The 11724-nt window shown below is 42.3% G+C and overlaps 1 protein-coding gene across 2 annotated transcripts in view; it reads right to left on the bottom strand.

Moving 5' to 3' along the window:
• Nucleotides 1-10640, bottom strand: part of CB1H4orf54 (chromosome B1 C4orf54 homolog) — a 45792-nt gene extending 35152 nt beyond the window's left edge. Inside the window, exons 1-3 of one of the 2 annotated variants that reach the window (XM_042935831.1) lie at nt 10381-10640; nt 9507-9681; nt 138-351 (exon numbers count right to left, since the gene is read on the bottom strand). The gene's annotated coding sequence lies outside the window, so the exon portion shown is untranslated. The remainder of the gene's footprint in view (nt 1-137; nt 352-9506; nt 9682-10380) is intronic. The other variant, XM_042935832.1, reaches the window with a different exon arrangement.
• Between the last annotated feature and the right edge of the window lie 1084 nt (nt 10641-11724).

The following is an 11724-nucleotide window of genomic DNA, read 5'->3' as shown; positions in this document are numbered from 1 at the left end:
GGTTACCAGCCATTTGTGTGTCCTTTATGTGCTACAGTTACTCAGTCTTCAAAATGAGTGTAAACTAGGCATTTATGCATTTACAGATGAAAGCCCCACTCTGAGAAAATCCAAAATAATACCAAAAAATGGCTTACAAAATGTGCATCAGGCACGGTTTTCTTCTTTACCAGAGGATTACTCAGTAGGTTCCTTTAAATCAGAATTGTGCAGACCAAAGCTTTTACAAACAGCTGTCGAGCGGTGGAAAGAATCAAAAGATCTCAATTAATGTCCCAGCTACAGCATTTTGTAGCTGTGTGACCTTGAGCACGTAAATCAGTGAAACTTCCAGAGCTTCTGTTTTCTCTTCTGTGAAACTAAGATAACAACACTTACTTCACAGACTTGTTGGGATCAAATGAGATAATTTGTGCGGAAGTGCTTAGTTAACATAACCCATTTATTTGTGAGTTCAGTGAGCGCTCATGGAGCCTCCGCTATGAGGCAGGCACTGGTAGGCACTGACCATATGATCTGCACAGCACGCGGCACGTTCACTTCCAATTTTCATCTGTTAGAGACTTCCAACCTGTGTTGAAATTTGGTTTGGATGCAGTACACCCACAACTTCTTAGAAATATATTAATTTGTGTAAACTGAAGGACAGTTGCACATACTCATTTACTTCTTCATCTATTTCATACACACCATGAACTGTGAACAAAGCATCTGCTTCTAGAAGAATTACCATCCTTACTGGCTAACGTGGAGCAAAGGGAGGGGCACAAACCACAACCTTTTCCAAATACAGAATGGAAAGAAAATGCCTCTTGTTGTGTGGGTGCAGATCCTGCTGAGGGGCTTGCCACTGTAAAGACTCTTCCAAGTTACCCTGAACCCCTGAATTGGGCACCATGGTAGGATGTCCTTGGTGGGGCTGTTTTCTATGTTTCAGACTTGTACCACGTTGGTGGAAGTTCTGTCTCAGGCTGTTCTGATGCCAAGTGCTTTGTACCACCTCCTGTGTCCCTCCCCAACTGCCTGAGAGCCTGCAGCCATCTGAACTCCGCTTTTTCCCCAGCACCTGTGTGGAGCAAGGACTGTTTCAGTGTTTCATTAGACCCTAAAAGCTACTGGTGGTAATCTTGCCTTACCTTACCTCTTCTATTTAGTTGGGCTTCGATACCTCACATGACATTTGTCAGGAAGCTACATAGACTTTCTCTGGAAATTTTTGTTTGCACAACCATAGGAAGCAATATGGTAGCATTGCACAACTTGAAGGGGCTGCAGTCTGAGGACACTGCATTGTGTCAGTAGCACCTTCCGTAGTGCACAGTAGTGTTCAACACGTCCAGCCATACATGGAAGCCCTTATAGGAAGACTAGAAGCTCTGAAATATTCCTCGCAATTGAATCTGAAGCTTGATCACATCCATACTCTCTTTCATGCTCCTGAAAATTGTTTTAGCCACTTTAATCCAACTTTCTAGTCAGCATCAGAAAGTGTTCTCTTGGATTCTGCCTCCTCCCCTTTATCCATGTTGTTAAAACCTTAGTTCAGGGCTGTATCATCTTTCCCCTGAGTTACTCTAGCCATCCATCTCCTATCTGGCCTCTTTGCTTTTAGTCCCTCCTACAACCACCATCCATTTTCTTGCGTTGACAGGGTGATCCATCTAAATCACAAGCCTGGCCATGTCATCCCTCTGCTTGTAATCCTTTAATAACTTTCTAGTGCCTTCAGGACAAAATCCACACTTCTTAGCGTGGATACAGGACCCTTCGTGATTTTGACCCCTGCTCTCACCTTCTGCTTTTGAAACAATGTACTGGTTCATATCAAGTCAAGGTCTTTGTGTTTGATGTTTGCTTTGCCTAGACTGCCCTTCCACTCCTCTGCCCCCTTCTCCTGAGCAAGCCCCACTTAGATGTTACCTCCCCTGGGAGCAATTTGGAGGTGAAAGTGGGACCACATATTGAGCAATAAAAACGCTTCTGCAGCCCACAAAGTGTTTGAAAGTAACAGTCTTGGTGGAAAGGTCAGCAAGAAAGTCATGCCTCTCCCACCACACACTGATTCATAGGGATTCGATGCTAGTGGCAAGAAGTTCAGAGAGCTATACAAAAAGAAAGAGCCATGCTGAGCCCATTCCACTTCCTGGCCTCTGGGCTGCCGCACAGAGATAATCAGATGGCAGAAAAACCTGAGGAGGGGCAGCCTCAAGTCACATGGGAAATAAAAGTCAGAAAACATAGCAGAAAAAGTGTAAGCTCGGGAACCAGGAAAACTGAATTCTGGCCACAATATCTTTAGATTTCAGTTTATTATTTCATTGTGAAAGAATTGGACTCTGTCCAAGGTTTGCATATTGTGCTTCACACAGCCCTAGGTGTTCCAGATGTTTCTCAAGGGCCACCTCAGGGGAATAAAAGGGGCAGAGAGGGGATGAATGTGATTCCCCAAGAACACTTCCATACCTGTCAGATATTCTATTCTTCTGCATAAGACTCCATCAACACTGCTTAAAATGCATTGCAAGACCCTAAAAGAGACTAATGAACAGTAGGTATCCCATGAACCCACCTTTTCCCAGAGTTAAGGAAGACTTATTGACTGATGCTCCAGTAGTAGCTGGGCATTGCTTCTGGCTGCTTGCTCAGTCACCTCCCTGCTCCACCCCCTCAAACTGTGCTGCCTATTGTCCAAGGATCAGTTGGACTTTGTCCCCAAACCACTCAATGCCAGTTGTATGTGTTGGTGATGTTCTTTTTTTTAAAGTTTATTTATTTATTTTGAGAGTGAGAGAGTGTGAGTGGGGGGAGGGGCAGAGAGAGAGAGGGAGAAAGAGAGAGAGAGAGAGAGAGAGAGAGAGAGAGAGAAAAGCCCAAGCAAGTTCTGCATTGTTAGCATGGAGCCCAACATGGGGCTCCAGTTCACAAGCCCTGAGCTCATGACCTGAGCTGGAATCAAGAACTCGATGCTTAACCAACTGAGCCACCTAGGTGCCCTGATTATATTCCTTTAATTACGTATTATATAAGCCAGTGAAATACAATGAAATGAGAGCCCTTTTTTCTACAAATACTAAGGAGAATGCTTTGGAAAGACTTAGTAAAAACAACTAACTGAGAATATTGCTGTGGAATTATGTATGGGGAAGTAAACTCTGTGGGGAAAGATTGTATAAATCTAAATGGAATCTACTTTCAGACTGTTCCACAAGGAGCTTGGAGTTCTAATTCTACTTTAAAAAAATCCAACCTAGAAATGGTACATTTCTAGAAATGGTGCATGGTACATCAGAAAGGGGTTTCCTTAAAAGGGGCAACTCTATGACTCCAAACAGCATGTCCACCCTCAAATCAAGCCTTGGCCCTACATGAGTCACTGGAAAATAGGCACCTGTGTTTTAAGATAAAATAAAATATGTAAATGTATATATACATATTATTTTTATGATTCCCCACTTTGAGACAAACCAGAAAATATTCTTTCTGTAAAACCAAGCAAGTGAACAAGCAAGCAGGCAAAGCCACAACAACAGTCCAGGCTCTGAGTTTCTGTTGGCATTTTTTTTTTCCAAACAGAGAAGTCACTTCTACTGAAGGAGACCCTGACTGGCCCTGCATTTGTGCAGCTGTCAGGCTCAATGGCCACTATAACACAGACAACATGGTCATTTCCAACTACAACAGGTGTCCCTGATTTTTAGTCTTTCTTAAATTTCAGCAGAGACTGCAATATGATCATGAAAAAAAAAAAAAAGTTGGACCAGAAGAGGAAAGATAGTCAGGGGTGCAGAGTGAATGGTGTGAGCTGGAGACTCTCTCTCGAACTGGTCAGTACACTTGTAGTGCCAGAGAGCTGTGCTTGGCAAACCCACCATTGCAAAGATTTACTGATTCTACTGTCAGCTGAGATCAGTGGCTGAATGACTTGTCTCATTTTTGTTGGGTAGGGACAGGACGGTGATCATACAAAGCTGTCTGTGCCCAGTGATAGTAGTAAAATCAGCACTGTTAGGGGTCAACAGAAATGTGCCAACTAAGTGGGCATCGACCTAAAAAGTGTAATACGGTAGCCCAAAGAAGATGCGTTACATTCTTTGGTGGAAGGTATAGCCATTCTGAAATCAGAGTGTGGATCCCTGGTGTGTAAAGCAGTTTGTGTAAGACTTAAGTATTTTATCAGGAGTCTCTAGTATCTGCAATTAAAGTATAACCTTTAGTAAACAAATGAAGAACTTGATGCCTTAAATTATAGATAAGGCATGATCCTTCAAAATGGCATCTTGTCACCTATAGAATTCTACCTGGGAAGTGGACTAGTTCTTAAAACCTTTAAAAAGCAAACGTCACCTACATCCTACCACTGTCTGACCTCTTCAGCCCCTCTTCTCTCTGATAAGCCATTGTCTTAGTCCAGACATATTTTGTACATATTAAAATATATTTCCTTTTTATAGCACAGTTGAAATCACATCTTCTATACTCTTCTGCCACTTGCTTTATGCATCTTATTTTTAAAACTCTACCATAGGGTATAGTTCCATGTAGTTACTAAAGATTATTTAACTAGCTAACTCAAGTCTTACTTTATAGAGGGAATAGGGGCATAATAGGAAAAAACCATTAAAACCATACAGAAGGATATATTAAAAAAAAACAAAAACAAAACGCTGACAATATGGGAGAAACAAGAGATAGTCTGAGGGGTAAGAAAGGGGCTGACATCCGAGGACAAGTGATTTATATCAAGAGCAGGAATAGGCCTACTCTGATGAGCCTTTCCATCTTCTGTGAAATTCAAGGCTCACCTCAGGCTCAATGAGAATCTCTTTAATTTCCCAGGAAGCAATCTGTAGAATAAAACTTGCATAATGTCGGGAAATGTCCCCTAACTTTGCCATTATCCATTACCGATCTCTGTTACTTAATAGGATCTCAACTAAGGTACTAATTATGTTGGAATCAGAGTTTTTCAAAGTCAGACTTTCTGGTAGAGTGGGAGTCAAGCCATTATGAGGCCTGTTTATTCCCTTGGTTAATATTTTTCCTTTCATCCAGGACTGTACTTGCTTTTTTTACAGGAAGCTGAATGAGCTTATCAGAATCTTCTAAATTAAAAGAGCCAACCACAGCACAGTTCTTAATGGGATAAAGAATTGTGGTCCCCAGTTTTCATCAACAGGAAGGAGTCACAGAGTTCCACAAGAGGGGCACTGGCTTTGGGGGTCAGACCATGCGCTTGGGTTCAAATCCAGAGTCTACTATATACTAGCCATGTCATCTAGGCATGATTCGACTCTCCAAGCCTTTATTTACTCATATATAAGCTGAGGTATATTAATCCCTCCATAATATGGTTATTGGGAGAAGTAAATCAGATAATGTATGCTCTCATGGGCCAAGTCCTTATGTGCATTGCATCAGGCACTGTGCTAGATTTCCGGAAAATGACACATGCTAAGTATATGGCAGACAGTCATTAAAGACTTGTTGACTTGAACTCATTAAGCAATAGGGACACTCAAAAGGTAGACAAATAGGAGACTGTGACCGAAAGGTCTTTGTCACTGTCCTATGAGAGAGTAGATTAAGTCATTTTTTTTCCACATATGCTCCCCAGAACTTCTTTTCCAGAAACAGACATAGAGGGAAGAAACAGGGAAGATACATCTTGAGACTGAAAAAAAGTTATAAAAATGATGAATACAATATGTCCACTGCAGGGTGATTATTAATGAAAAAATTCTGTTGTGAAGGGCCATAGCTTAAACTCTGGTCCTGGTCACTTCCAGGATACAGACACTGAGGGCAGTCTTGCACTACTGACATTTTGAGGGAGATAATGCTCTGTTATGGGGGGGGGGGGGCAGTCCCATGCATTTTAAGGTGTTTGGCACCACCCCTGACCTCAGCGCACTAAATGCCATTGGCACTCTCCACCAAGTTGTGACAACCAGAAATGTCTCCAGACATTGCCAAATGTCCTATATCCCACAGAATAGCTCCTGGTTGAGAATCACTGCTCTAGGGCCTATTTGACCAACGAACGTAAGAAAAAATGTATTCCCAAGGAAGAGACCCAGCACCCAGGCTTAACCCAAGATGAACACCTCACTTGCTGGGACACTTCTGAGTGCAGATGTTTCTGTCATCCAGGTTAGCCCTCCGATGAGCTGTACGCTTGTGCCCAAAGGGGAAAAGGACTACAAAAACTGCAAGGATCTGTTTTCATTCAAGTCTCTCAGAAACATCGAGAAATATCATCCTTCCTCGTCATCTGTCCCTCTTGCTAACTCTATTTTGACTGTTCTCCTCCCTGATGTTCCTCCAATATACTGTATTAATCGTGTCTCTTACTCTATACTTTTGATCCTTTGACATCTTGGGGCTTGCTGAATCTGGAAGGAATCCCTTCCCAGGGCTAGACAATTTCTAGAGATAGCAAACAACCTGCGGGTGGGTGTGACTCTCATATGCAAACCAACCCATCCAGAACCCACACTACCACCCACCTCCTCTATGGGCTCTCACACTCAGTGCCACTATTTCCTGGCCTCAGTGACCCCCCAGAACCAGGTACCAGATAATTAGGGACAGCCCCTTTGCCTCAGAGACCGCTGAAATTATTCAGATTTGCCAATCCTAAACTGCATACGCTGCCTTGCCCATTCCTTCCCACAGAAACCACAACAAAGGCTCTTGCCCATGTGTCTCCCACATTCCCTCAGCCTTCTGACTGACCGTGGTGCTTCCTCATGTGCCCCTTCCTCTTGGGACCTGTGGGTATAATAAATTATCTTTTCAATGGCAATTGCCCCCTCATCAGTTGGCCCCTCTGTACCTGGAAAGTAAAAAACAAAAAACAAAACAAGTTTTAAAAGACATGCCTGGTATGCTGCCTCCACAGATGGCACGTGCTGTTTCCAGCATGGGTTCACTCAAGCCCCAGACGTTTCTCCAAGCACTCCGGGTGTCCTCCTTCCACAGAGCTCTTGCCCTTGCTGTTCCTTTTGCTGGACATGACCCTCACTTTCTTCAGAACCCCTTCACCCAGACCTCATGAACTCCTCCACCCTCCTGATCTTATCTCAATCAGGAACTGCCTCGGAGACCTTCCCTGAGCCCCAGCCAAGGTCAAATCCATCTGCCATTGTTACCATAGCAATCTACTTGTTCTTCTTAGCACTGAACGTAGCTTGCATTTGATTCCCTAAGTGATTGTTTGATTAAGGTCTGGTGTCTTCCATTTTAGATTGAAGACACCAAGAGAACAGCAGCTGTGTCTTTCTTCTCACTATCGCATCCTTGGCACAATGTCTGGAACATGGTGTGTGCTCAGTGTTTGTTAATTGAATGAATAGATGAATCCCTTGGGGACTCCTAGAAATGACACGAGTCATCTTTGAAGAGGGCCTAAAGCCCAGCAAAAAAAGTTGGAAGAGTCAGAAAAATATATTTGATTACCGTTAACATGGTTTCACTGTCCTCAGGTAGCTGGATCATAACACACAACATAGTGTAAATACAATATAGCACATACACATGATGGCATATTATGCAAACATTAAAAATGATGTTTGGGGGAGCCTGGGTGGCTCAGTCGATCGGGCATCGGACTTCGGCTCAGGTCATGATCTCACAGTCCGTGAGTTCAAGCCCCGTGTCGGGCTCTGTGCTGACAGCTCAGAGTCTGGAGCCTGCTTTGGATTCTGTGTCTCCCTCTCTCTCTGCCCCTCCCCTGCTCATGCTCTGTCTCTCTCTGTCTCTCAAAAAATGAATAAACGTTAAAAAAAATTTTTTTAAATCATGTTTGCAACCTAATATCTCATACATAGTCATGGGAAAAAACACCATGTAGTTATTCAAATTATATTGCAGGTTTATGTTTGTTAACATGTAAAAATGATCCTGATATATATTATTCAGTTAAAACACAAAGCAGGTTGTAGAACAATTTATAAAGGTTGATAATATTTTGTTTAAAATTAGCATAGAGGCACCGAAGTGGCTCAGTCGGTTAAGTGTCCAACTTTGGCTCGGGTCATGATCTCACAGTTTGTGGGTTCAAGCCCCACGTCGGGCCCTGTGCTGACAGCTCAGAGCCTGGAGCCTGCTTTGGATTCTGTGTCTCCCTCTCTCTGCCCCTCCCCTGCTCGCACTCTCTCTGTCTCTCAAAAATAAATAAACATTAAAAATTTTTTTAATTAGTATAAAATTATAAATATGTGCTGATGATATGTCAAGCACTGTGAGAAACATTTTACATTTATATGGAATTTCTTATAACAGCCCTATAAGGAAGATACTGTTATCTCTATTTTAAAGATAAAGAAAATGAGGCTTTTATAGGTAAAACTCTTGCCTATGGCTCTATATTAATATGATAACTATATTAATAACTAAGTTAATAGTGATTTTCTTGAGTTAGGACTATTTATTTCCTCTTTTTTCTAAATTTTCTGCAATGAACATGGGTTAATTTTGCAATATAACATAATTAATTTAAAAGAATACGTAAATATTTTTAATGACAGAAAATGTTCTTCAAGCAACGTTCTCAGATAAGACAGTAAGATAAATTTTATATACAGTATAATTTCAATTATGTTTTCTAAAAAGCAGAAAGAATATACTGAAAGGAAAAGGGTACAAATGTTACAAACGGTTTTTTCACTTTATTTAAGCACTTTGGCATTCCCTAGATTTCTTACAATGATCTTGTTACCATTATTAAGCAATTTGCCAAAGTTGCCTACTGTATATCAATTAGCACTGAGATACTTTAATTGCTGGCTAAACCCCCAAAAAGTCTCTGAGGCTATTTGAGCTCTTACCCCACGATGTCAGGTTATGCAGGGGATTTAATTTGTTTTTTCTATAGCAAAACTAATTTTTATCTCAAATTTAAGAACAGAAAAAGTCTTGGGGTGCCTGGGTGGCTCAGTTGGTTAAGCGTCTGACTTTGGCTCAGGTCATGAGCTTAGAGTTCGTGGGTTCGAGCTCCACATGGGGCTCCATGCTGATAGCTCAGAGCTTGGAGCCTGCTTCCCAGATTCTGTGTCTCCCTCTGCCCCTCCTCCACTTGCACTCTGTCTCTCAAAGATAAAAAAAAAAAAAAAAAAAAAAAAAAAAAAAAAAAAAAAAAGAATAGAAAAGGTCTTGATGCCAATGCATTTCACTCCCCTTTCTTCCCCAGCCCACCCCTTCCTTCACACCTGCCCACACCCCCTTCCTAGGGATTAGCCACCAGTTTTACTGCATCTCAAAATATTAGGGAAAAGAAACACGTTAATATTTCAGAAATATTATCCTTCCTCACATCGTGGTACTGATACAATCAGACCCCAAACCAGACAAACCGGATTTACCCCTCTGAATGATTGACACATGGCCTTTTCCAGGTAGAGCTAAGTTAGTTGTAAAACCTCCGCCCTCCTGTCAGCCAGGCTGACATGACTCCTCTTTCCTCAGGTTAAGGATTTATTGTCAAATGGAGATAGAATCCTCTTTACCTAGAAGGGTGGTCACATCAGGTCATCCTGGAGGGAACTGAGAGAGTACATTGAAGCCTAAGCTGGCAGCTGCTTTTGGCTATTAAGTAGTCTTTCTGCTCTGGAGCAGATGGCGTTGGTAGTGCCTTACAAGTCACCCTGGAAAGACACAAACACATCGGAAAGTCGGCTTTGACTTTCCCCATTAAATCTCTTTTGAGTTTATATATAAATATAAACATGTGTGTATATATATACATATATAGTTGTGTTTGATAAATATATGACATCTACATATCACTAGCATTTATATAATGTTTACTCTGCAGGCTCGTCTGTCAGTGTATTTTCAACGTGTACCTAAGCCAGTGCTTGGCACACACTGGGCACTCAATATCAATTTGTTATATTTGTGATAAATAAATGGTAAGTGAATTCTAAAAGGTGAATATCCACAGATAACGTGCACATAACTAAGATGAATTCAAATGTATTCTGTCCAGGGGCGCCTGGGTGGCTCAGTCGGTTAAGCGGCCGACTTCGGCTCAGGTCATGATCTCGCGGTCCGTGGGTTCGAGCTCCATGTCCGGCTCTGTGCTGACAGCTCAGAGCCTGGAGCCTGTTTCAGATTCTGTGTCTCCCTCTCTCTGACCCTCCCCTGTTCATGTTCTGTCTCTCCCTGTCTCAAAAATAAAACGTTAAAAAAAAAAATGTATTCTGTCCATAAAATGACACATGGGCAGTCTTAAGGGGTAAGAATGTAACTTGTTGCCTTTCCCAAAGCTCCACAGTTGGAGCAGGGATCCGTCTGGAGTAGGGAATGCTGAGTTGTGCCGTGCTCAGTGTGGAGTGGGGGTATTTCCTTGCTTTGTCCGTGGATATACTAGGTACATACCAGAGCGGCCTTCTAGGTGGAGGCATGCCAGGGGACCCAGAGCCACTGCAGAGTCAGTCTCAAGCTCAGTGTATCTCCCGACTCAAAAGAGTCTCAGGTAGAACCACGTTCCCTAGATACCCAGAGCCAGCCAGAAGCATATACACACAAGCAGCAGGTCCTTACAGTGGCTCCAGAGTGTTAAGAGTCTTCTGAATTTGGTTTTGGGGTCAGCCAAGAATCCAATCACAAACATAGATCTTATAATGACTTTGGGAATTTGGAACTCCGTGCCTGGTGACATTCTCTGCTTCCATTATTATCGTCATGATCATTAACTTTGCAATTACATTTATTTGAACACCTACACGCTAGGCACTCTGCCAAGTACTTTGTTTCTAACTGTTATAACCTCTCTAGAAGGTATTATTATCTACATGTTACAAAAAAGAAAATGAGCCCCAGAGAGGCTAAATAACTTTCTTAAGGCTCACAGCTAGGAAAAGGCTTGCCTTCTCAGTTCAAAATCCATTAATGACTCCTCATTTCCTAAAGTCGCTGTTTGTCTCTGTATTTCAAAGAACACTGGGGGTGCCACAGAGGAGCCCCTGGAGCCATCTCAATGGCAAGATCATGTGGCAGGTTCCAGGGTTCCTCCCTGCAGCGTATATTTTGATGATTCTCTGATTTCATCTATTTTCAATACCAGTCATCCGTGTAAGATTTAATTTGATTTCTTGAGGGCTCTGCTGACATTTGAAAAAAATAACAGAAAGAAAGGAAGGGATTGAAGTAGGGAGAGAGGGATAAAAGGATAAAAAAGCCATTGACCTAAAGAAGAAAATCTAAACTTCTTAATTTTGGCATTTCTGGACTTGCAGAAACTGAGACATCATTCCTCCTGTGACAGCAATCCCTGTTCTTGAACACTTCTTCTCCCATCATACTGACCAAATGTTGTTTCTGGAACTCTCCTCTTGTCTATTTGCGTCTGTGTCTCTCTTCTTCAGTCTCCCAAGCTTCTGCTGTTTCTTTCTGCCCTCCATTTCCAGCTGCCCCACAGCTTCTGTCCCCTGAAGACTTCACTACTCCCCCTGCCTGGAAGTTATTCAAAAGGGCAGAGGGGTGGGAGGTGGGAGGTGGGGGTGGGGAGAAGGTGCCACTGGCATCTGGTGGATAAGGCCAGAGATGCTGCTAAACATTCTATAATGCACAGGGCAGGCTCAAATTGTCAGTGGTGCCAAGGGAAGGAAACCCTCCAAGAAGACACAGAAACTAAATAACAAAAACGGAAAAGAAAAAAGTAAAACCATCTTATTCTCAATGTGATTATTAATGTAGAAATTCCTAAAGAATCTATAAAAC

This window comes from Panthera leo, chromosome B1, assembly GCF_018350215.1.
Source record: "Panthera leo isolate Ple1 chromosome B1, P.leo_Ple1_pat1.1, whole genome shotgun sequence".
NCBI classification, from domain to species: domain Eukaryota; kingdom Metazoa; phylum Chordata; class Mammalia; order Carnivora; family Felidae; genus Panthera; species Panthera leo.
This window is presented reverse-complemented; position numbering and strand designations above follow the sequence as displayed.